Source organism: Aquarana catesbeiana, linkage group LG06 (assembly GCF_042186555.1).
Source record: "Aquarana catesbeiana isolate 2022-GZ linkage group LG06, ASM4218655v1, whole genome shotgun sequence".
NCBI lineage: Eukaryota > Metazoa > Chordata > Amphibia > Anura > Ranidae > Aquarana > Aquarana catesbeiana.
In genome coordinates this window covers 293,191,592-293,217,973 of record NC_133329.1, presented here as the reverse complement: position 1 = coordinate 293,217,973, position 26,382 = coordinate 293,191,592, and the positions used below count along the sequence as shown (strand labels likewise).

Genomic DNA, 26,382 nt, shown 5'->3' with positions numbered 1-26,382 from the left:
TTTCACATCTGCCCCACTGCTCTACCCCCCTGCTTTTCTGCCCCAACACTGAAACCCCCTGCTCATCTGGCCCATCACTGTACCCCCTTCTCATCTCTTTCACCACTGTACCTCCCTGCACATCTGTCCCACCGCTGTACCCTCCTGCTCTTCTGTTCCACCTCTGAACCCCTTCTGCTCCTTTTACCCACCGCTGTACCCTCCTGCTCATCTGCTCCACCGCTGTACCCTCTTCTCATCTATGATATGTGTGATATGCAGAGTGGTGCAAGGAAGCAGAGATGAGACTCATCTACCTGTCCTGGCATAATCATGCTGCTGATTTACCTCTCGCATGCAGCCCACGTTCTTGTATGTGATGTATGTGATATCACCTACAAGCATCTGGAATGGATGTGCAATGATGAGCTCAGGTGAGGGGCATTTTCTGAAAGCAGTGGGCTTGTGTGCAGGATCATAATTTGGGCTCCCGCAGCTGAGAAAAAGTGGATGGGTGTGATTTTCATTGCACTAAATACTGACTGTGGCTTAAAGGGACATAGTGTGCAGGGGTTCAGTAGTAAGTGATGCAAAGGTTCAGGAATAACTTCAACAAAGTTCCCAGCAGCTCAACAGTAATTCCACAAACTGTCACCTGATTGTGGTTTTCTCAATCACAGTGAAATCCCTTCTGAGATTGGAAGTGGCAACCAAGCGAGTCATTTTTCTCCAGATGGTGGATGGGGCTAGCAGGACTGTGATTGGTTTTAGCAGTGGCCAATGACAGATCTCCTTCTCCTGGAAACAGGGACCCCCCCCAGCAGAACTGCACCCAATCTCTTCCCCATAACAAAAGCTGATGATCGCAGCTACAGAAAAGTTAGAGAACCAAACATAGTGGTTGATTTACTAAAGGCAAATTAACTGTGCACTTTGCAAAGTTGCTCCAGCGCTTAGTAAATGAGCAGAAGCTGTGCTGACTTCCATCATCCAATCACGTGCAAGCAAACATGCTGTTTTTTTAATTGTTCTTTGCATGTGATTGGGTGTTCTTTGCAAAGTGAAGCTTTACCTCATTTACCTAAGCTCTGGAGCAATTGAACCTGCAGAGTGCAACTGCACTTTGCAAAGTGCACAGTCTAGTTGCCTTTAGTAACCCCAATGTGTCCCATCTTCTACAATGAGAGGGGGCACAGTGCCTCCCCCTCAGTGCAGGTGCAGCATGGGGAATTCTGAAATTGGAATGCATTAGAGGGCTTTCACACCGAGCCGCCCATAGCGTCAGTGGTAAAATGCCGCTATTTTTAGCGGCGTTTTACCGTTGGATTTGCCGGGCATTTCGGCCGCTAGCGGGGCGCTTTTAACCCCCGCTAGCAGCCGAGAAAGGGTTAAAACACCCGCAATGCACCGCAATAGCGGCGTTTTGCCGGCGGTATAGCCGCGCTGCCCCATTGATTTCAATGGGCAGGAGTGGTGGAGGAGCGGTAAACACACCGCTCCTTCACCGCTCCAAAGAAGCAACTGGCAGGCCTTTTCCTGACGCCCTGCCAGCGCACCGCTCCGGTGTGAAAGCCCTCAGGCTTTCTCACTGGAGACAATGGAGCAGCAGTTTGAGGGCGGATTGCAGGCGCTATTTTAACGCTATAGCGCCTGCAAAACGCCCTCTGTGTGAAAGGGGTCTTAGTGTCTCACCGACACTTCTCTGCGCTGCTCTGCTGATGGGGAGGGAGTCGAGTGCTGGCAAAAGAGGCTTGGCGTGCCCTGGGTTGCCTACCCCTGTTTTAGATCAAAGGAATGAACTTCAGTCTGTAAATGAGGTCAGTTTAACCAAAAAGACTAAACCTTTTTCTGACACTTGTTGCTTACAAGTTAAAATCAGTATTTTTTTGCTAGAAAATTACTTGGAACCCCTAAACATTTAATATATTTTTTTAACAGAGACTCTAGAGAATAAAATGGCGGTTGTTGCAATATTTTATGTCACACTGTATTTGCGCAGTGGTCTTTCAAAACACAATTTTTTGGGAAAACACACACTATAATGAACTAAAAAAAAAAAACTAAACAGTAAAGTTAGCCCAATTTTTTTGTATAATGTAAAAGATGATGTTACGCTGCGAGACTCGTGATCTTTATTCTAAGCAAAAAAAATAGTGATTCTCATTTTAGCCAGAATCGTGCAGCTCTAGGAGGTATGCAAGTAGATCAAAGACAGAGAGCCCCAATCTACTTACCTTTACTACATTTCTTTCAGGACTTCAATAGCCCCGAACCAGGAAGTGTTCACATCGAAGCACTTCTGGGTTCATTCTCAGCAGGAATAGGCTGGAAATGGAGATTTGCAATTTCCTCCACCTTCACTGCCACCCTGAAAAAGCTTCCCATATTGGTCCTGGGATCAAGACAAACATGAATGGGGTGGGGTAAAAAGGATCTTTATCCCCACCCCCGGTTTAATGATTATTTGTTTTAATATCTTGTTATCTTTTTGCTGAGTTATCCTTAAAAATACTCATGCACCCAATGAATACAGCATTGATTTGTTGATGTTTGCCTACAAATTGCTGCACACCTGGTTCTTCTTCCTGGTTCTTGCAACCCCGTGTGGAGCTTATGCCTTCTAGGATATGTGACTTGGATATCCCCAGGAGGCTGAAAGCAGAGCATACGCCATTTCTAGCCTAGGCGAGACTGGAGGCATGGTACAGAGTTGAATGTGAATTAAAAAAGGAAAAAAAGGGGGGGGGGGGGGGGGGTTACTTTATAGGTTGTGGAGGAGCAAGGATTACAATGATGTAAAGTGGTATCTCTGTGTGAAGGTCCACATTAAAGCGGAGTCACCCCCCCATCCCCCAGGGTACCACATTTGGCACCTTTCAGGGGGGTTTTGACTGGTACCCTCCCTTACCTACTTTCGGGAGGCGGTGCCACGATGCCGTCCTTCAGAAGTTCGGCCCCCTCCTCCCCCCTCCGCAAGAAAGTGCAGAGCGCTTTGCGCATGCGCAGTAGGGAACCGGCTGTGAAGCCGAAAGGCTACACTGCCAGTTTCCCTTAAAACGAATGGCGGCAGCAGCACCCGAGAGCCGATCCGAAAATTGTCTAGGGTGTCGACATCATGGGAACCCTGGACAGGTAAATATTAAAAGTCAGCAGCTACAGTATTTGTAGCTGCTGACTTTGAATTTTTCCGTGAGGGGGCGGAGCTCCTCTTTAACAAGCCAAAATCACTTACTTGAACAATCTGATGCAGCACCATGATCATATCCACACTGACCAATAGGGGGCATGCTCAAGTATTAAGCACTTGCTTTCATTTTTGGAACAGAACTCTATTAGTTGTACAAGACAGCTATGTAGCAAATAAAGTCAGCAGGGTTCTAAAGCACCAATACATGCAATGTTATGAATTTCTCGATCAAGGCTCTCTCTAGTTTTGCTTTGCCCACACAGACAAAAGATAATAATAAAATAAAAAAAAAAAACAGCAAGAGAAACATCTCACAGAAAGAGCTGGCATGGGACATTGGATTGCTGCTGGTTTTACATGCTCCATCCCCCAGCATTCTAGTATACACTGATCACCAAAATGATATTCTCTGCACCGGAACTCACACCAGACAAAGGTCCGTCTATAAATAGTAGATTCTGCTCTCCCTTTTCCTTTATACTAGTGACACAACACACAACAAAAATGTCAGGAAAACAAAACCCATTGATACCAGCTACTGAGTACTCTACATAAAAGTGCGTACTCTACATAAAAGACAAGAAAGGTCAAATTCAACAAGTTAATAAATAAAGTAAGCAGCAAAAAAAAAAAAACAGCAAAAAAATAAATAAAATTAAAAAAAAAATTGGAATCGGAATTTCTACAACAAAACTGCCTAAATATGAATGGTTGCAATGAGCTAAAGTTGTTGTTAACCCTTTACATATACCCAGTGAAGTGACTGGCCTCAGGTTAACACAAATAGTAAACAAATCCTCCTATTTAAGTTGTACCTTTCTATCAACAGACCTCTCTTCTCTACACGGTGTAAAGTGCTGAATCATAAAGCTTGTCTGAGCATTCAGAATAAAAAGGGGGCGGAGAGCTAAATGGAGGCGAGGGGAGGTGAGGGAAGGGGAGGGGAGGTGAGGGAAGGGGAGGGGAGGTGAGGGAAGGGGAGGGGAGGTGAGGTGAGGTGAGGGAAGGGGAGGGGAGGGAAGGGGAGGGGAGGTGAGGGAAGGTGAGGGGAGGTGAGGGAAGGTGAGGTGAGGGGAGGGGAGGGGAGGTGAGGTGAGGGAAGGGGAGGGGAGGGGAGGGGAGGTGAGGTGAGGGAAGGGGAGGGGAGGGGAGGGGAGGGGAGGGGAGGGGAGGGGAGGGGGAGGGGGAGGGGAGGGGAAGGGGAGGGGAAGGGGAGGGGAAGGGGAGGGGAAGGGGAGGGGAAGGGGAGGGGAGGGGAGGGGACACCCCCCCCCCACACACACACACACACACACAGAGCTGAGGCTGTCACCTTTTTTCTCTTGGTGTCAGGAAAATCTGAGACTGATGCAGATGGCAGAGGAACGATGCAGCAGATACTTCATGCTCTTGAGATAAGTACACACAATAGAGGGATATGCTTTGTTCATATTTCATGTCTGAGGTTTACAACCACAAAAGGAATGCTGATAACTGGCAAGTTTGTTTTCATGTGATCAGCTGTGATTGAACACATGGTAAAGGGCTTAGCCTTACTACAATCTGTGATCAGCTGTGTCCAAAGGATAAAGCAGTTACAGGGTGCTCCCTGGGGCATGTGGGAGGTGTGTTCTGGGAAGACATCCATGGATGCCTTTCCAGAACAAGAGAGCCGCGCTGTAACTGCCTTTTGGCTATGGTGAGGTATTGAGGGGGTTAATCTACAGTTAATCTACACCCCTTAACTGTATAGGTAGTTTTTGGTAAAGCTGAACTAACCCTTTAAAGCAAACAAAAGTGTTGACATAATGCCTTAAAGCGGTGTTCCTGCTGAAAATTGTTTTTTTTAAAAGTCAGAAACTGCAAACACTGTAGCTGCTGACTTTTAACCACTTTAAGACCGAGCCTCTTTTTTAGATGTGGTGTTTACAAGTTAAAAACTGTTTTTTTGCTAGAAAATTACTTAGAACCCCCACACATTATACATTTTTTTTCTAACACCCTAGAGAATAAAATGGCGGTCGTTGCAATACTTTCTGTCACACCATATTTGCGCAGCGGTCTTACGAGTGCACTTTTTTTTGGAGAAAATACACTCTTTTGAATTAAAAAAATAAGACAACAGTAAAGTTAGCCCAATTATTTTGTATATTGTGAAAGATAATGTTACGCCGAGTAAATTGATACCCAACATGTCACGCTTCAAAATTTTGCCCGCTCGTGGAATGGCGACAAACTTTTAACCTTAAAAATCTCCATAGGTGACGTTTCAAAAAATTCTACAGGTTGCATGTTTTAAGTTACAGAGGAGGTCTAGAGCTAGAATTATTGCTCTCGCTCTACCGATCGCGGCGATACCGCAAATGTGTGGTTTGAACACGGTTTTCATATGCAGGCGCTACTCACGTATGCGTTCGATTCTGCACGCAAGCTCGTCGGGACGGGGCGCGTTTACATTTTTTTTTTTAATTATTATTTATTTTACCTTTTATTTTTACACTGTTTAAAAAAAAAAAAAAAATTGTCACTTTTATTCCTATTACAAGGAATGTAAACATCCCTTGTAATAGAAAAAAGCATGACAGGACCTCTTAAATATGAGATCTGGGGTCAAAAAGACCTCAGATCTCATATTTGGACTTAAATGCAATAAAAAAAAAAAAATTGTCATTTTGAAAAAATGACAAACAAAAAAAAATGTGCCTTTAAGACGTATGAGCGGAAGTGACGTTTTGTGGTCGCTTCCACCCAGCAATTGTATGGAGACAGGTGGAGGCCATCTTACCCTCACTCTTCTCCATGCGCAGTAAGTGAGAGGACGCGATCGCCTCCGCCGCTGCTCCTGTAAGCGGCGGAGGGCACCAGATCGCGGCGGGAGGGGGCTGCCCCTCTCCTGCTACCGATAAAAGTGATCTTGCGGCGAAACCGCCGCAGAGACCACTTTTATTTTGTAGCAGACCTCCCGCTGAAAACGAGGATACCGGGGTTATGGCAGCTAACTGCTGCCACAACAATGATATCCTCATTCAAACAGTCGCCTTATAACAGGGGCGGGCGGTCCGTAAGTGGTTAATAAGGGCACTTACCTGTCCAGCGAGCCCATGATGTCGCCCCCCCCCTCCCCCTGATGCCGATCCGTCCATCGGATCGGGTGCCGGCACCGCCATCCTAACTAAGGGAAACAGGCAGTGGAGCCTTGCAGCTTCACTGCCCGTTTCCTACTACGCATGCGCAAGTCGCGTGGCGCTTTATGAATGGCCCTGTCGTCTTCTGGGACACACACATGTCGCAGAAGACAACAGGGCAGCTCGCCGAAAAGGAGGAAGTAACCGAACAGCGCCGCGGAATAGGAAGAGGCAGATTAAGAAGACTGCCTAGCAACAGGCGTTTCTGGTAAGTAAAAAAAAAATGTTTTTTTTAGAGATTTTTTGGAGAATGTTAATGTAATTTTTTATTTTAGGGTGGACCTCCGCTTTAAACTGAAAGTTCATTTAGAATTAAAAGTGGATCTATAAATCAACGTAACTGAAAAGGATATCTAAATCCAAGAAGAAATAAGTAATATAATGCAGCACCAGTCTTTAGATGTGTTGGTTGCATTACAGGGGGTCCCCTAGTTACAAACATCCGACTTACAAACGACTCCTACTTACAAACGGAGGGAGACAACAGGAAGTGAGAGGAAATCTACCCCTAGGAAGGGAAATTCACTCCTGTAAGAGCTATTATGGGGAGAAGGTGCCTCCACTGATACTTTATCACCAAGGCTTGTTTCCACAACATTCCAAAATTTTCAAATTCCAATTGTCATTGGGTCAGAAAGTGAGGTGAAATCTTCTGAACACGGACACACACAGTAAAACTAATGTTACAGGGGTGTTAACCCTTCCCTATGCTATCCAAAAAGCTTAAAAATAGTTTTTTTGGCTGGAGCTACACTTAAAAAATGTACCTGTTCCGACTTACAAACAGATTCAACTTAAGAACAAACCTACAGTCCCTAACTTGTTTGTAACCCAGGGACCCCCTGTACTTTGCTTTTTTTTCAGGCCAAATAAAATTTCTAGAAGTACAACAAAATACCTGTTGCACCTGCCAGAAACCCAGTGTGCTTGCAACTTCCTGTGCAATGAACTGAAATCAGCAACAATGCGATCAGCTTTTCCAGTTATTTTCTGTGAACAGGGAAGGGGGTTTTCCGTAGTCCTTTACTAGGGTGATAATGCTGCTCCTGCATACATACAGGGCATTCAATTGTCACTCTAGGACAAAATGTGTGTTACTGGATCGCCAGACGAAAATGAGGGGAAAGTCTGAAAAATGAAAGTAACACAGTGATCAAAGAACTGATAAACTTCAATGTATTACTTTTTTGGTTTGGATTGGCTTTAAAGCCGACCTAACAGTTTTTCTAGCATGAATAATAGTAATGCTGGCCATACACTATACAGAAAAAAAAAAATCGGCTGAAATTCGGTCATTTAGACAATTAGTTTGTTTTTCAGCCAGTTAATGGGCACAAAACCAATAATCGTTGGGACGTTTTTGAGCCGTAAAAACGAAAGACAGTTTTGAAATTTTCTGCTGAACGTATGATAAATTGAAAGGTTAAAGTGATTGTAAACCCTCATTTTTTTTTTTTTTTTTAATTTAAAATAAAATATTTTTTTTTTTTTTTACTATTATTCATGCTAGAAAAACTGTATGCATTCACTTCTGTGCGCGAACACGGAGGGATGGGGTGGTTGTTTTTTGTTTTTTTCTTATTTCTTTTTGTCCCTTTAATTTTTATTTTTTATTGCTGTCACAAGGAATGTAAACATCCCTGTGACAGCAATAGGCATGTGACAGGTACTCTTTAACCGCTTGCCGACCAGTGCACGACGATATACGTCGGCACAATGGAAGTCCCCTTTAGGATGCGGCATTGTGGGCGTGTGCGCCCGCCACGTGCTCCGTGACCATGGACTCAATGTCCGCGATCGTGTCACGGAGCGGCAGAACGGGAAGATGCCTGTGCAAGCTAGGCATTTCCCCGTTCTGCCTTGTGACATGACAGAGACCTACTGTTCCCTGTCATCGGGAGCAGTGATTGCTGTCATGTCCTAGGTAGCCCATCCCCCCCGAGTTAGAATCAATCCCTAGCACACACACTTAACCCCTTGATTGCCCCCTAGTGTTTAACCCCTTCCCTGCCAGTGTCATTTATACGCAAACCAATCAATTTACGCTTACTGCGATATTTTTTTTTAACCAAATATATGTAGAATACATATCGGCCTAAACTGAGGAAATTTTTATAATATATATATATTATATATATATATATATATATATATATATATATATATATATATATATACACACACCGTATTTATCGGCGTATAACACGCACTTTTTGCCCCTTAAACTCAGGGGAAAATCATGGGTGCATGTTATACGCCGATCCCCGCTAATTGTGATCTATCGGCGGCGATCGCCGCTGATATTCACATAGCGTGTAGTTTCAAATATGGCGCTGCGGAGTTCGGAGGGATTCGGCGGAGCTGAACGAGCGCCGCTGAAATCACAGTGACTGGGCGGAGCCGAGATACACATAGTCGAGTGTTCTCGGCTCTTTCCGGCGCCGCTCACAGTCACGCCCAGTCCCGCCATTGGACCTGTGTTATGTCCATCATAGGGCGGGACTGGGCGGGACTGTGAGCAGCGCCGGAAAGAGCCGAGTACACTCGACTATGTGTATCTCGGCGGCGTTCGTTCAGCTCCGCCGAGTCCCTCCGAACTCCACGGCGCCATATTTAAAACTACATGCTATGTCTATGTCGACGGCGATTTGTCCAAGCATGGACACTGGGGGCAAGGCTGCACTGACCACTGGGGCAAGGCTGCACTGACAAGGCTGCACTGGGGCAAAGCTGCACTGACAAGACTGCACTGGGGCAAAGCTGCACTGACAAGACTGCACTGGGGCAAAGCTGCACTGACAAGGCTGCAATGTACACTGGGGCAAGGCTGCACTGACACTGAAAAGGCTGGAATGACACTAACAAGGCTGCAGATGGAACACGATAAGGCTGCATTGATGGGCATTTTAATGTAAGTTTTTTTTTCCTTAAACTTCCCTCCTAAAAGTTTTTTCCCTTAAAATTCCCTCCTAAACTTGGGGTGTGTGTTATACGCCGATAAATACGGTATATATATATTATTTTTTTTGAGGATATTTATTATAGCAAAAATTAAAAAATATTGCTTTTTTTTCAAAATTGTCACTCTTTGTTTATAGCGCAAAAAATAAAAACCGCAGAGGTGATCAAATTCCACCAAAAGGAAGCTCTATTTATGGGAAAAAAAGCATGTCAATTTTGTTTGGGTGCAACGTCGCAAGACCGCGCAATTGTCAGTTAAGCGATGCAGTGCTGTATCGCAAAAAGTGCTCTGGTCAGGAAGGGGGTAAATTCTTCCAGGGCTGATGTGGTGGCTGTTGCTCGGGTCTCCAGGTGAGCCAGGAGAGGGGAAAATCCCCTCCTGCGGCTTGTAAAAACAAACGGCTACTTGGCCGCATCAGTTACAAGAGAGCCGACCGTCTGCTCTAAACGGTGCCGGGATGCAGGCATCACTCCAGTACAACCACCTAAAGTCAAATGACATACAGGTACGTGATTTGGTGGCAAGGTTTTTTACCTTTATACATTCTATGCATGAAGGTAAAAAACCTGTGTGCAGCCCCCCTAATACATACCTGAGCCCCCTCTTGATCCACCGACGTCCACAAGAGATTTGCCTCTCTGGGAACTTGCACTACTGATTGGCTATTGGCTCCTGCTGCTGTCAGTCACAGCCAGTGAGCCAATCAGGAGATGGAGGGGGTGGGCCAAGTCGCAGCTCCGTGAATGGAGCAGGGACACAGAGCAGGGGCTTGGCTCGGGTGCCCCCATAGCAAACTGCGTGCTGTGGCACAACAGTGACGTTACCAAGAACTGGATGTCCCTCCAAAATTGATGAAAAGACAAGAAGAGAACTGGTCAGGGAGGCTGCCAAGAGGCCTACAGCAACATTAAAGAAGCTGCAGGAATATCTGGCTGGCTGTGTGGTACATGTGACAACAATCTCATTTATTCTTCATATGTCTGGGCTATGGGGTAGAGTGACAAGACAGAAACCTTACTTTCTTCTTACAAAGAAAAACATCCAAGCCCGGCTAAATTTCGTAAAAACACATCTGAAGTCCCACAAAAGCATGTGGGAAAATGTGTTATTGGTCTGATGAAACCAAGGTTGAACTTTCTGGCCATAATTCCAAAAGATCTGTTTAGCACAAAAACAACACTGCACATCACCAAAAGAACACCATACCCACCGTGAAGCATGGTGGTGGCAGCATCATGCTTTGGGGCTGTTTTTCTTCAGCTGGAACAGGGGCCTTAGTCAAGGTAGGAGGGAATTCTGAACAGTTCCAAATACCAGTCAATATTGGCACAAAACCTTCAGGCTTCTGCTAGAAAGCTGAACATGAAGAGGAACTTCATCTTTCAGAATGACAACGACCCAAAGCATACATCGAAATCAACAAAGGAATGGCTTCACCAGAAGATGATTAAAGTTTTGGAATGGCCCAGCCAGAGCCCAAACCTGAATCCAATTGAAAATCTGTGAGGTGATCTGAAGAGTGTTTTTGCAAAGAAAAGTGGGCAAATATTGCCAAGTCAAGATGTGCCATGCTGATACTCTCATACCCAAAAAGACAGTGCTGTAATCAAATCAAACTGCTTGCTGTGGGGGCACCCAACAGGAGGGGGAGCCAGGAGCGCCGGCGTGGGACCAGAGAAGAGGAGGATCCGGGTTGCTCTGTGCAAAACCACTGCACAGAGCAGGTAAGTAGAACATGTTTATTATTTTAAAAAAAAAATAAAGTTTTACAATCACTTTAAGTATAGGGGATTGCTAATATCCTGCTGGGCATGCTAACAGTATTAAGACTTAAAAGCAGCTTTATTCTACTCGACACACAAAATACATATTATTTAGATGTAAGAATTCCAACCAGTTTTTCTATAAATATACTCAGAACATTCCATGTGTCATTGAAGGAGCCCTCATGAAAAACAGGCATCTTTTCATAGGCAAACATTTTACAAGCATGCACGTGATGTGCCTTTTACCCAGGCATCTACCAAGGAGAAACACAATGTGACATCATGGAAAAAGCCATCATTAGGTGACACACAGCAAAGTCAGATTTGTGCAGTAATTTAGCAATCAGTCAAACCAAGTATTTACCGGTATGTGTTGCTTTGACCTTGTTCCTCACCTTAGATCAAGGCTTGGTGTGTTTTATACACTGGATCCCTGATATTTTCTTCTCATTCATCACCTACAGTGGATATAAAAAGTCTACACACCCCTGTTAAATGTCAGGTTTCTGTGATGTAAAAAAATGAGACAGAGATAAATCATTTCAGAACTTTTCCCTCCTTTAATGTGACCTACAAACTGTACAATTCAGTTGAAAAACAAACTAAAATCTTTTTTTTTTTTTTTTGGGGGGGGGGGGGGGGGTAAAAATAAAATAAGAAAATAATATGGTTGCAGAAGTGTGCAGACGCTCTTATAACTGGGGATGTAGCTGTGTTCAGAATTAAGCAATCACATTCAAACTCATGTTACATAGGAGTCAGTACACACCTGCCATAATTTAAACTGTCTCTGATTAACCCCAAATAAAGTTCAACTGTTCTAGTAGGTCTTTCCTGACATTTTCTTAGTTGCATCCTACAGCAAAAGCCATGGTCCGCTAGAGCTGCACAATTAATCGTTAAAAAAATTGTGATCTCGATTCACCACCTCTGACGATCTATCCTGCTGAGTTTGCCAATTCTTTCATATAAACAAGTGGAGAGATTATCTGCTCACTCAGCTGTCAAAAGAAAGCATCCGGGCATTCTGCCAAGTTTAGAACTTGACACATTGTAACTAACTTCCTTCTTAGCCCTCATGCACACAGGCTGTTAAAAAAACGTTATGAAAACGCCAGTATCTTTGCAGTGATTTTTTAAAACTTTTTTCAGCGTTTTTGCAATAGCGTTTTTGAGCGGTTTTGAGCGTTTTTCCGCGTTAGCGTTTTTGAGCGTTTTTTTTTTTTTCAAATTTTTTTTTTTTTTTTTTCCAATGGATCAAAAACGCTAAAAAACGTTGGTGAATGACGTTTTTGAGCGTTTTTACAGCTGAAAAACGTCTCTCAGAACCCACTGGTCCTGGGTTTTTTTTACAGCTTAAAAACGCCTATGCCACTTGCAGCTCAAAAACGCCTAGGTGGGCATGAAGCCATAGACTAACATAGACAGGCCTTTTTAAGCTGCAAAAAAAGCTCAAAAAAGCAGCTGTAAAAACGTCCGTGTGCATGAGGACTTAGATCAAAAGGGATAAACTTCTCTGTGTAAACAAATAACCCCAGCAATCTGCCAAGTTTTAAACTACAAAATGCAGGAAGTTTAACCACTTAAAGTCTAAATCTTTTTCTGACACTTCTTTCTTAAGTTAAAATCAATATTTTTTGCTAAAAAAAAAATACTTGGAACCCCCAAACACCATTATATATATATATATTTTAGCAGAGACCCTACGGAATAAAATGGCAATTGGTGCAATATCTTATGTCACACTGTATTTGCCCAGCGGTCTTTCAAATGCAATTTTTTTGGGAAAAAATACACTTCAATAAATAATTAAAAAAAAGAAACAGTAAAGTTAGCACAATTTATTTTTTGTTTTAATGTGAAAGATGATGTTACGCCGCGAGAATCGTGATCTAATCTTTAAGCAAAAAAATTGTGATTCTCATTTTAGCCAGAATCGTGCAGCTCTATGGTCCGCAGAGAGCTTCCAAAGCATCATTGTTAAAAGGTATCAGTCAGGAGAAGGGTACAAAAGAATTTCCAAGGCATTAGATATACAATGGAACACAGTGAAGACCGTCATCATCAAGTGGAGAAAATGTGGCACAACAGCGACGTTATTAAGAACTGGACATCCCTACAAAATTGATGAAAAGACAAGAAGAAAGCTGGTCAGGGAGGCTGCCAAAAGGCCTACAGCAACATTAGAGGAGCTGCAGGAATATCTGGCTGGCTGTGTGGTACATGTGACAACAATCTCCTGTATTCTTCTTGTCTGGGCTATGGGGTAGAGTGACAAGACAGAAGCCTTTTCTTACAAAGAAAAACATCCAAGCCCGGCTAAATTTTGTAAAAACACATCTAAAGTCTCCCAAAAGCATGTGGGAAAATGTGTTCTGGTCTGATGAAACCAAGGTTGAACTTTTTGGCCATAATTCCAAAAGATTTCTTTGGCGCAAAAACACTGCACATTACCAAAAGAACACCATACCCACCGTGAAGTATGGTGGTGGCTGCATCATGCTTTGGGGCTGTTTTTCTTCAGCTGGAACAGGGGCCTTAGTCAAGGTAGGAGGGAATTCTAAACAGTTCCAAATATCAGTCAATATTGGCACAAAACCTTCGGGCTACTGCTAGAAAGCTGAACATGAAGAGGAACTTCATCTTTCAGAAAGACAACAACCCAAAGCATACATCCAAATCAACAAAGGTATGGCTTCACCAGAAGATGATTCAAGTTTTGGAATGGCCCAGCCAGAGCCCAGACCTGAATCCAATTGAAAATCTGCGGGGTGGTCTGAAGAGGGTTGACAGATTTGGAGTGTTTTTGCAAAGAAGAGAAGAAAAATATTGCCAAGTCAAGATGTGCCATGCGGATACTCTCATACCCAAAAAGACTGAGCGCTATAATCAAATCAAAAGGTGCTTTAACAATGTATTCGTTTAAGGGTGTGCACACTTATGCAACCATATTATTTTAGTTTATTTATTTTTACTTCCCTCCACCTAAAAGATTTCAATTTGTTGTTCAACTGAGTTGTACAATTTATAGGACACATTAAAGGTGGACAAAGTTCTGAAATGATTTATCTTTGTCTCAATTATTTACATCACGGAAACCTGACATTTTAAACAGGGGTGTGTAGACTTTTTATATCCACTGTATATTCTGGGTCGTTTCTTTATAATCTGTCTACGTGTGTGCAGGGCCTTTGGGCCACAAGCAGTACTCACAAGTCTTGTGGCAGAACTTTGTACCTTGATGTGTGAAACAGTTATGAAACCTGAGCATTCAATTGTACTGTAGGCACAAAGTAGCACAAAAGAAAAGCTAAAAAAAACAAAAAAAAACAAACACAAAAGCAAGTGTTGATAACTAATGATTTGCAGGAGGAAGTGCAACTGTGCTAATGTCAAAAAGTCCACCCGAGAAAAACTGTGGTTTGCTGATGGAGGGTAAAGCAGCAGGCTCACTTTAACGGAAGCTCCACCAGAACATATCCAACTTTTCTGTTCTGCCAAACTCAGCCAGCAGGAGTGACGAAAGTACCTGGTATTCTGGATATTGGCCACTCCGGATCCAGGGCTGTCACATTAAGGCAGGGAGAGAGTCTTCAGCTCTGTGCAAGCTCCGATTCCTGACTTGATACTTGCTCCAAGAATTCAAGGCATTAGAATTGCATGACAGCCAGGCAACTAGCATCTTCACAAGGATTGGGCAATGGTAGAATCAATGCTGTCTGAGCACAGGTTTGCTTAAAAGTGTAAGTGTGGATACATATTAACCACTTCAATACCAGGCACTTAGTCACCTTCCCGCCCAGGCCAATTTTCAGCTTTCAGCGCTGTTGCAATTTGAATGACAATTGCGCGGTCATACAACACTGTACCCAAACAAATTTTTTATCATTTTGTTCCCCACAAATAGAGCTTTCTTTTGGTGGTATTTGATCACCTCTGCGGTTTTTATTTTTTGCGCAACAAATAAAAAAAAGACTGAAAATTAAAAAAAAAAAAAAAAGTTTTTCTTTGTTTTTGTTAAAATTTTTTGTAAATAAGTACGTTTTCTTCTTCAATGACGGGCACTGATACGGAGGCACTGATGGGCACTGATGAGGTGGCACTGACAGGCACTGATAGGTGGGACTGGTATGCGGCACTGATGGGCACTCATAGGTGGCACTGATGGGCACTCGTAGGTGGCATTGATTGGTACTTATGGGTGGCACTGATAGGTACTTATGGGTGGCACTGACAGGTGGCACTGATGACACTGATTGGTGGCACTGAATAAACCGATTGGTGGCATTGCTGGGCAGACCTGAAACATGTTGGTGTCAATCAGTGCCCATTTGTGGGCACTGAATGGCACAGATTGGGCACATGTGGATGGCCATGGGGTACATACCTGGCCATCCACATGTTGCCCCCTTGCCTGGTGGTCCTAGTGGCGATCCCTGGTGGTCCAGTGTGGTGATCTGAGGGGGGGCTGCGCTGACCCCCCCTGTCAGGAGAGCTGCCGATCGGCTCTCCTCTACTCGCGTCTGTCAGATCAACGGCTCTTCCTATTGACATCGTGATCAGCCGTGACTGGACACGGCTGATCACGTGGTAAAGAGCCTCCACCGGAGGCTCTTTACCAAGAACGGTGGAGCGGTGCGTCAGGCTGACACACCGCTCCACCGATCGCCGCGTGGCGGCATGTTATCCTGCTGGAAGTCATATGACGCCCAGTCAGGATAACTGAACCACCGCCCGGCCGTCATCTGCTATGGGCCGGGCAGGAAGTGGTTAACCACGCCAGCCCCGGAAGATTTGGCTGCTGAATGACCGGGCCATTTTATGCGATACGGCACTGCGTCACTTTAACTGACAATTGTGCTGTCGTGCGGTGCTGCACCCAAACAAAATTGCCGTCCTTTTTTCCCACAAATAGATCTTTCTTTTGGTGGTATTTGATCGCCTCTGCAGTTTTTATTTTTTAAGCTATAAACAAAAAAAGAGCAACAATTTTGAAAAAAAAAAAAATCTAACACAATATTTTGTACTTTTTGCTATAATAAATATCCCCATTTTTTTTTTTTTTTTTTTTTAAAAAGCTACATTTTTTCTCAGTTTAGGCTGTTATGTATTCTTCTACAGATTTTTGGTTATAAAAAAAAAAATAAATCGCAATAAGCATATATTGATTGGATTGCGCGAAAGTTATAGCGTCTACAAAATAGGGGATAGATTTATAGCATTTTTATTATTTATTTTTTTACTAGTAATGGCGGCAATCTGCGATTTTTGTCATGACTGCGACATTATGGCGGACACATCGGACAATTTTGACACATTTTTGGGACCACTGTCATTTATACAGCGATCAGTGCTATAAAAATGCATAGATTACTGTAAAAATGTCACTGGCAGTGAAGGGGTTAACACTAGGGGGTGATCAAGGGGTTGTGTTCCCTGGGCGGTGATTCTAACTGAATGGGGAGGGGACTGACTAGAGGAAGTGACAGATCGTGGTTCCTAGCGAATAGGAAAACACACGATCTGTCACTCCTCTCAGAACAGAACATGGAAGTGCGTGTTTACACACACTCGTCCCTGTTCTGTGTCTCCTGCTCATGATCGCTTGTGGCCGGCGGTCATCGAGACCGTCGGCCACGAGCATCGGCACCGCCGCTGTGCAGCGGGCGCGCCGATCCGAAGTAGGTCTACTACGATTCGCGGGATCGTGCCGACCTGCCGCAGTAAAATGACGGCAGCTGGTCGGCAAGCGGTTAAAGTGGTTGTAAATCTCAGTCATGGAATCTGAGCAAAGCATATATATATCTGTAGTGTTTACTTACAGGGTAGATTTGATTTAAATCAAGTCGATTTAAATTGTGATTTAAATCACTAGTATAAAGACTTGTCCCCCAGCGGCTCCTCCTCTGACCCGCTGTTGACTCACCAAAGTCCCATTCACTTTAATGGGACAGCTGGTTATGCGGCAGTGACACAAGATGAGGGACGTGGTGGCAGCAGAGACCCTAGGGAATAAAATTATGGGTTTTGCATTTTTTTATGTCACACGGTATTTGCGCAGCAGTTTTTCAAACACAGTTTTGGGGAAATTTTTTTAATGCAAAAAAAAAAACACAATACATAACCCTATTGTTTTGTAAAATATAAAAGATGATGTCAAGTCGAGTAAATAGATACCAAACATGTTACGCTTTAAAATTGCGTGCACAATGGCGATAAACACGCCCGCACATTGGCGTAAATTTTACTATCCATGGGCAACACTTTAAAAGCCTTTACGGGTTACCACTTTAGATATACAAAGGTGGTCTAGAGCTAGAATTACTGATCTGACGTTCACGGTGATACCTCACATGTATGTGACGATCGCGGTTTACATTCGTTCAGGACCGACGTACTCATTCGCCTTTGTGCACTAGCACAGGGGGCACTTTGAATTTTCTTTTTTATTTTAATTATTCTTTTTTTTTTTATATATTTTTTACTTTACACTGTTACTTTAAAAACAGCAATAGGCACGTGACAGGTATTCTTATGGAGGGATCTGGGGTCTATAAGACCCCAAACTCTTCTTTTGCACTTAAAATCATTCAAATCGCTTTTTTGAAAACTGGCGCCTTTAAGACTCCAGTAAACCAGGCATGATGTCATGATGTCGCTTCTGGCTAACTACATCCGAGACCCGATCCTGGCTTTCTTCGGGTCTTCGTCCACCCGTGCCGGCTGGTCGCTCGGGACGCCAAGCAAACAGTGGAAGGTGGCGAGAGGGGCAGGGGAACGACCACTACCGCTGCTTGTGATAATAATCGATCAGCTGCTTAGCCGCATCGGTTGTTATTACAAGAGAGCCAACCGTCGGCTCTAAAAAAAAACAGTATCATGGTGACGCATTACTCCGGTACAACCACTTGAAGTCAAATGACGTACAAGTACGTGATTTTGCAGCAAGTGGTTAAACATTTCCAGGGAATCCAATTATGTATTAAAGTAAGAAATACTTAGGTGTATTGCTGAATAGGGATGAGCTTCGAGTTCGAGTCGAACTCATGTTCGACTCGAACATCGGCTGTTCGCAAGTTCACCGAACAGCGAACAATTTGGGGTTTTTGCGGCAAATTCGAAAGCCGCTGAACACCCTTTAAAAGTCTAGAAATCAAAAGTGCTAATTTTAAAGGCTTATATGCATGGTATTGTCATAAAAAGTGTTTGGGGATCTGGGTCCTGCCCCAGGGGACATGGATCAATGCAAAAAAAAGTTTTAAAAACAGCCGTTTTTTCGGGAGCAGTGATTTTAATAATGCTTAAAGTGAAACAATAAAAGTGTAATATTCCTTTAAATTTCGTACCTGGGGGTGTCTAGAGTATGCCTGTAAAGGGGCGCATGTTTCCCGTGTTTAGAACAGTCTGAAAGCAAAATGACATTTCAAAGGAAAAAAAGTCATTTAAAACTACTCGCGGCTATATGAATTGTCAGTCCGACAATACACATATAAGTTAATTGATAAAAACGGCATGGGATTTCCCCACAGGGGAACCCCGAACCAAAATTAAAAAAAAAAAAAAAAAAATGGCGTGGGGGTCCTCCTAAATTCCATACCAGGCCCTTCAGGTCTGGTGTGGATTTTAAGGGGAACCCCGTGCCAAAATTAAAGGAAAAAAAAAAATGGCGTGGGGTCCCCCCAAAAATCCATACCAGACCCTTATCCGAGCACACAACCTGGCAGGCCGCAGGAAAAGAGGGGGGGGGGGACGAGAGAGCGCCCCCCCTCCTGAACCATACCAGGCCACATGCCCTCAACATTGGGAGGGCCAAAGCACCTTGTCCCCATGTTGATGAGGACAAGGGCCTCATCACCACAACCCTTGCCCGGTGGTTGTGGGGGTCTGCGGGCGGGGGGCTTATCGGAATATGGAAGCCCCCTTTAACAAGGGGACCCCCAGATCCTGGCCCCCCCCCCGTGTGAAATGGTAAGGGGGTCCAAAGTTCCCCTACCATTTCACGAAAAAAAGTGTCAAAAATGTTAAAAATGACAAGAGAAAGTTTTTGACAATTCCTTTATTTAAATGCTTCTTCTTTCCATCTTCTTTCTTCTATCTTCTTTCTTCTATCTTCCTTCGGTTTCTTCCTCCATCTTCTTCTTCTTCTGGTTCTTCGTCCGATCCTTTGCTTCTTGCTCCGGTGTTCTCGTCCGGCATCTTCCTCTGTGGCGTCTTCTTCCCTTCTTCACTCTCGGGCCGCTCCGCATCCATGATGGGAGGCTCCCGCTGTGTGACGCTTTTCGTCTTCTGACAGTTCTTAAATAATGGAGGGCGGGGCCACCCGGTGACCCCGCCCCCCTCTGATGCACGGGGGCTTCCCTGAGCTTTTCCCGTGATGTCAGAGTGGGCGGGATCACCCGCTACATAATATAACTCAAACTGCTTTTGTATTTGACTTTTGCAATACCCGCACATCAGCATATAGGCTCCATTCACACCTGGTTCCACTTCTTTTGGGCTTCACTTTCCTGCGATTTTGTTTGCGCGATTTTTGACGTGCAAAGGGTAGGTCCAGGCAATAGGCAGAAGCGTGGTCAATAAACATGCCAGAGTTAGTACAGGTGGCAGGCACAGGCTGAGATCACTGTGGCGGTGATCAGGAACACTTCTGCTGACTTACACTGGTCTAGTGACACTGGGATCAGTGTGGCGACCAGCAGACACCACTGCTGGCTTATGCTGGTGTGGCGGCACTGCGACAAGTGTTGCAGTGTTAAGGAACACTGTTGCTGGTATACATTGATCTGGTGACACAGACTGGTGTGGCGGAGGCAAGGAAAAGTGTTGCTTGCTGGTGTAGTGGCAATCAGGAACAATGATTATAGATACACTGGTTTGGCTGTGATCTAAGAACTGTGACTGGTTGCACTATAAAGACTTGTTCACACCTAAGGTTGGGGGGGGGGGGGGGGGCACGTAAATACACCCCCTGTACTCCAGCCGCTGGTGACCCATTAAATTGAATGGGGTTGCTTGTGCAGGGTCCAATACGGTCTTCAGAGTAACGCTGTACTACTGTGAGGGGGTGGGGGTGTCATCAAAATGTATTTATTTTCTTTTTACACATTATAATTGCTTATTACAGTGATGATCACTGGAAAAGAAACTGTATTAACTGTCATGAATGGCTTTTATTTATAAATCATTGTGCCCAAGCAGGACGTCTCACATAAAATTTTTGTCGTACATGAACTCAACATCCGTTTTTAGTTTAGTTAGTATGGTTTTTGTATGAAAAAAATCATAAGAGCAAGACTACGCATGCTCAGAAACGAAAAAAATACATACAAAAACTAGTCAACACATTATGTCACTTCTAAAGTTGTATTCTGTTGTACGAGAATTTTCATATGGTGAGTTACCTCTTCATTTTTGACAGGAGACTAGCATGCCACAAAATCTGATCATGTGTACGAGGCTTAAGGGAGAGTTATAAGCCCTGTAAGGGTTTTTTGTCAGCAGAAATCCCTCCAAAATCAGGAAAATCCAGTTTGTCATCAGGGTCACAAGAACTAGTGTCCCCATTAAAACATTTCCCGTCTATTCCTGTTCTGGTGACAACCTAAAATTTGGGATTTTCTTTCACTTTCAGCGATAATGGTAAACATGACAAATTGATAGGGTGAATCTCCCTAAGGCCCCTTTCACACGGGACGGATCCGTGTTGATCCGCCCCGTGTTTATCCGCTGCTCAGCGGGGATCGCTCCGTTTTCCCCAGCTGAGCAGGCAGATGACAGGGCGGGACCCGCACACTGTGCAGGGACCACCCTGTCAGATCTCCGCTCTCCCCTATGGGGGATCGGAGGAACACGGACCGTCTGTCCGTGTTCCTCCGATCCGCTCTGCAGACGGATAGAAAAATAGGATTTTCTTCCGTCCGCAGAATCGGACGAGAGCGGAGCCGGACAACATCGGGTGTTAGCGGATGTACATCCGCTGACACCCGCTATCCCATAGGGATGCATGTATGTCCGTATTTCATCCGAAAACGGATGGATGAAATACGGACATACTGTCCGCATGTGTGAAAGGGGCCTAAAGGGGGAACAGACAGTAATAAAAACACAACAGGTGTTCTGATTCCTCTCCATTCTATCAAACTGAAAAAAAAAAAGAAGTACCTTAAATTATACTTAAGCCAATTAGGTTTTACTGAGTGATGTAAATCAAATGGAATTTGTTGATTGGAGGAGACACATCTTAATAGTAAACTGCCACTCCTTCACTATCTAATCACAAGTCAAGTAAATGGTCACCGCTTTGAATGGTGTCTGGCAGGGGTGTCTGGATTAGTAGACCAGCTAAACAAATCAATGTATTAATGTGTTAGAAGATAATATAAAGATTCATTTGAGCTGCTTATGCTAGCTAATTATAATTAAAAACGCATTTAACATTTTTCACAAATTAAATAATTGAAATGAAGGGTTATTATTTTATATATTTGTTCTAAATTTCCAGAATTTCAGTTTGAAAAATCAATTCTATCTTAAAGCTTTTGTAAATGCAGAAGTTTTATTTTAATGTATTCTATGCATTAAGATAAAAAGCCTTCTGTGTGCAGCACCCCCCTCAGCTCCCCCAATACTTACCTGAACCCGTGTAGATCCAGCGATGTTGCATGAGAGATTCGGCTGTCCGAGCCTCTCCTCCTCATTGACTGAGACAGCAGCACGGCACCATTGGCTTCCGCAAATGAGAGAGAGAGAGAGAGAGAGAGAGAGAGAGAGAGATAGAGAGAGAGAGAGGCCACGGCTCCAGCTCGGGTGGCCCCATAGCAAGTTGCTTACTGCGGGGGCCTTAAACAGGAGGGAGGGGCCATGAGCACCAAAGAGGGGGATCTGGGCTGCTCTGTGTAAAACCACTGCACAGAGCAGGTAGGTATAACTTGTTTGTGATTTTTAACAAAAAATAAACTAAGACTTTAGTAGCACTTTAGTCTCCCAACTTCTGATTGAACTGTGAAAAACAGCACGGACCTCAGATGTAGGCTTGAACCAACACTGCTCAGCTAGTGGCTTTCAGTCCTGGCTGGCAATAACAGCTTCAGTTCCCTCTGAAAATTTGGACCCAGTTTGTTTAGTTTTTGATCATGCGATCACCACATCAGCTGTGACATAGTGATCATATGTGACTTGGAGGCTTCACTGATGAAATAGGAAATCTAACTTAAAGCGGAGGTTCACACAAAAATAAAACCTCTGCTTTTCGGAACCCACCCCCCCTCCGGTGTCACATTTGGCACCTTTCGGGGGGGGGGGGGGGGGGGTACAAATACCTGTATAAGACAGGTATTTGCACCCACTTCCGGGCATAGACTCCCGCAAGTCTACGCCTCTTACTGTCCCCCCCCCCCCCCCTGCTGTCTGCTGGGAAACACACGGATCCGGATCCCAGACACAGCATAGACGATCCGGATTACGCAGCATGACTCTCGCATGCGCAGTAGGGAACCGGGAAGTGAATTAGACATATTATTAAGTCAGCCAATGCCAATAACTTTGGCCTAGGCACCAATACTTGAACAATGTGCTTTGCCTAGTATTTCTCTGGGAAAAAAAGTAATTTTAACAGAACACTTATTACAAAAGGAATTTTATTTTAGCTATAAAACTGTCGGCTTATAAGCAATTGAATAATTCCCTCCTGAAAATAAGAATATCTACATAAATGGCCAATACAGCTGCCAGCAGCAGGGTGGAAATTATAGACTTAGCTTTTCCCTGTGCTCCAGAGAGGGGTGGCAACATTGTGACACACAGATGTGTTAAAATAGCTCTTTAATGTATCAGCCATTGAAGTGGATACAAGAGAGCTGAGGGGCCAGACTGATAAACGGCAGGGATCTGGTCACATTTGCATGTAAAAGGAAACATAGTACATACTAATCTTATTTCAATTCATCCTACATGAACATTATATTAAAAGAGGAATTGCAGTCTGCTCACAAAAATTTGTAATAAAAATCTTTGCCATTCTGAAGCTTCCCTTCAACCACTTTGCATTATATATATATATATATATATATATATACATAGATACATAGATACATACACACACACACACATATATATATATATATATATAGATAGATAGATAGATAGATACACACACATATACATAGAGGCACACCTCCACCTCTGCAGCTCTGATTGACCCTCTTATGACTCACTCCCCTCTTTTCCTGGCAAACTCTCTGCAGAGTGAGAGAGCTGTGCATGATGTCATAAGCCTAGGCTAATAACCAGACAAGAAACAAGAAGTGGGCTGTATAAGATATTTACTGGCAGAAAAAAAAAACCTACGTTAGACTTACCAATAATGGTATTTCTACGAACCTTCCAGGAAGGCACACCTGGGAGATGAGGGCTCCTCCCTACAGGAAACACAATCAATTGACAGCTTGTTATAAGTCCCCACCCTTCCCCTTGATCCCCAGTTTGTAATAAAGTAATCCCGAACCGGTTCACAAGGAGAATTACTCCACATTAGGTACTCACCACCTAGTGTTCAGCTCATTTTTCCCTCCACATAGGGCAGGAAGTATGCCTGCTGACCTTGAAGGTTTGTAGAAATACCGTTACCGGTTAGTCTAACGTAGGTTTTCTCCTATCACCTTCCAGGACGGCACACCTGGGAGGATAATCAAGTAAACACAGGCCTACCTTCAGGGTGGAACCACAGCTTGAAGGACCTTCCGGCCGAAGGCCAAGTCTGGCTGTGACAATACTTTCACACGGTAGTGCTTCAGGAACTTATCCTGACTGGACCAAGTGGTCGCGCTACGGATTTGTTCCCAGAAGGCCCCTGCTTTTTCAGCCCAGGAAGTTGCTAGTGACCTGGTTGAATGAACCTTAACTTTTGATGGTGCTGGGACTCCAGAACTCCCATAAGCCAGGGAGATAGCTCCCCTGATCCATCTGGAAACTGAGGCTTTAGAAGCCTGAAGTCCCTTCCTTGGCCCAACGTACAAAACTAGTAGGTGATTGGATCCCCTAAACGCTTTTGTTCTCTGTAAATAGGTAAGGAGACACCTTCTTACATCTAGACAATGAAAATTACTTTTCCTTCTCGTTTTTTGGTTCATCACAAAGACGGCAATGTTATGTTATATCTTGCGTCCTATGAAATAAGGATGCTACCTTTGGTAGATACAAAGGGTCTGGCCTGAGGGTGACTATCTGGCTGTATCAATAAGAAGGGTTCCTTCATGGACAGCCCTTGCAGATCCCCAACCCTCCTGGCTGTGGTAATTACTAACAGTAATTATATTTTTAAGGTAAGAAACTTAAAATGAACCTACTCTATAGGTTTCAATGGGTGTTAGATAACACCCTTTTCAAGTCCCATGGTGGGAAACTGCCTTTGGAGACTGAGGAAACTCTTTCCCTGGCCACCAAGAAACGTTTAATGAGGTCTTCCTTTGCCAGTCTTGTATCAAGACAGACCATAAGGGCCGCTATCTGAACCCGAAGGTTGCTGACCCTTTTTAGTCACTGTTTTTTTTTTTGCTCAGAAGGAGGGTACGTATCACTCTTTCTGAGCAGCCTTTACGTTTTAGGATCTGATGCTCACTAACCAGGCCATTGGGTGTAGTACTGGCCCCTGCCTGAGAAGACCTGGCCTGTTTGGGAGCTTCCATGGCTCTGCCACTGCCATGGATCTTAAGCTTGAGAACCAAGCTCTCCTTGGCCACCAAGGTGCCATCAGGAGGAGCTGGCCTGGGGACTGGCTGAGCTTCTGAAGGACCCGCGGAATCAGTGCTAGGCATGGGAAGGCATATGCCAACCTACACTGCCAGGTCTGAGTCAGGGCATCTAAGCCTTCTCTCTCCTCTCTTGTGAAATCGAGAAATATCTCTTTACCTTCCTGTTTTGCCGGTTGGCGAACAGATCTACTCCCGGATTTCCGAAGTTCTGCACCGGGGTTTGAAATACCTCGGGGGTTCAGTTCCCATTTCCCCTGCCTTATCGTCTGACAGCTGAGGAAGTCCGCCTCTGTTTTGCTTGTCCCCTTTATGTGGACCGCTGATATGGAGAGAACTTTTCCCTTGGCCCAGTCCAGGATCTCCTTGGATAATTCCAGAAGGGGTCTGGAGCTGGTGCCTCCCTGGTGTCTCAAGTAGGCTATGACAGTGGCATTGTCAGAGCTTACTTGAACCTCCTTGCTCATGATGCTTTCTTGAAAGGCTTTCAGGGCCTCCCCCACTGCTTTGAACTCCCTGTAGTTGGATGACATACGACCTAGCGAGCTGTTCCATTGACCTTGGGCTTTCTCCTTTCCTAGGTGGGCTCCCCACCCCCAGGAACTGGCATTGGTGGTAACTTTTACTGGATTTCACTGCGCCCATGGTCTACCGCCCTTTAGGTTTTTGGGTACTGTCCACCACTCTAGGGAGGACAGGACCTGAGGGGTGAGCATTATCTCCTGATCCCGGGACTCCCTCTTTTTGTCCCAGGAGGACAGGAAGAAAACGTGAAGGACTCTTGAGTGAAGTTGCGCCCAGACTATTGCCGGTATACTTGCCAACATCAGACCTAGGGTTTTTAGCACCTCCCTTCTGGAGCGTGACGGGATTTTATCAAGTCCCCCACTGATGAAGCTAGTTTTGACACTTTGTCCTTTGGCAAGAAGAGCTTCTGCAGTCTGGTGTCCACTATGTAGTCTAGGAAGGTCTTGACCTGTTCTGGCTCGAGGGAGGATTTTTCCGTGCTGACTATCCGACCCAGGTTTTCCAGAACCGACATTACCTCGTTACCTTGATCTGACCTGGGTGACTGATGGTCCGTAGGTCGTCCAGGTATGGAATCAGAGATATACCCTGCAGATAGAGAAAGGCTACTGCCTCTGCTAGGATTTTTGTAAAAAATCCTTGGGCTAGCTTAACCCGAATGGGAGGGCTCTGAACTGCCAGTGAAAAACTCCCCTCCGATGACTACTGCAAACCTTAAAAATGCCTGATGATCCACGTGAATTGGCACATGCAGACAAGCATCCTTGAGGTCCAGTTTCTTTATGAAGGCCTCCTTCATTAGGTTTTTGCGTACAGAGTAGATAATCTCCATAGTAAACTTTTTTTTATTCCAAGAACTTGTTCAGGTTTCTTAAGTTTACTATCAGCCAATACTTTCCTGGCGGCATGTGAGCAACGAATACATGGGAGTAGAATCCTTGGTACTGTTGTTTTTTGGTACTGGTACCACCACCTGTTCTACCAATTCCTAGATACCATCCAGAAGGGCTGATCTTTTCAGGGCATCCCTGGGGGGATGTGTAAGGGTGAT

The 26,382-nt window shown here is 44.4% G+C and overlaps 1 protein-coding gene across 2 annotated transcripts in view; it reads right to left on the bottom strand.

Moving 5' to 3' along the window:
• The window catches only part of LOC141146825 (ras-related protein Rab-5B-like), a 99,538-nt gene that overhangs the window by 62,828 nt on the left and 10,328 nt on the right, over positions 1-26,382 (bottom strand). The window contains exon 2 of one of the 2 annotated variants that reach the window (XM_073633453.1): positions 23,415-23,474. The exons of the other annotated variant lie outside the window; for it this stretch is intronic. The gene's annotated coding sequence lies outside the window, so the exon portion shown is untranslated. The remainder of the gene's footprint in view (positions 1-23,414; positions 23,475-26,382) is intronic. 2 annotated transcript variants of the gene reach the window in all.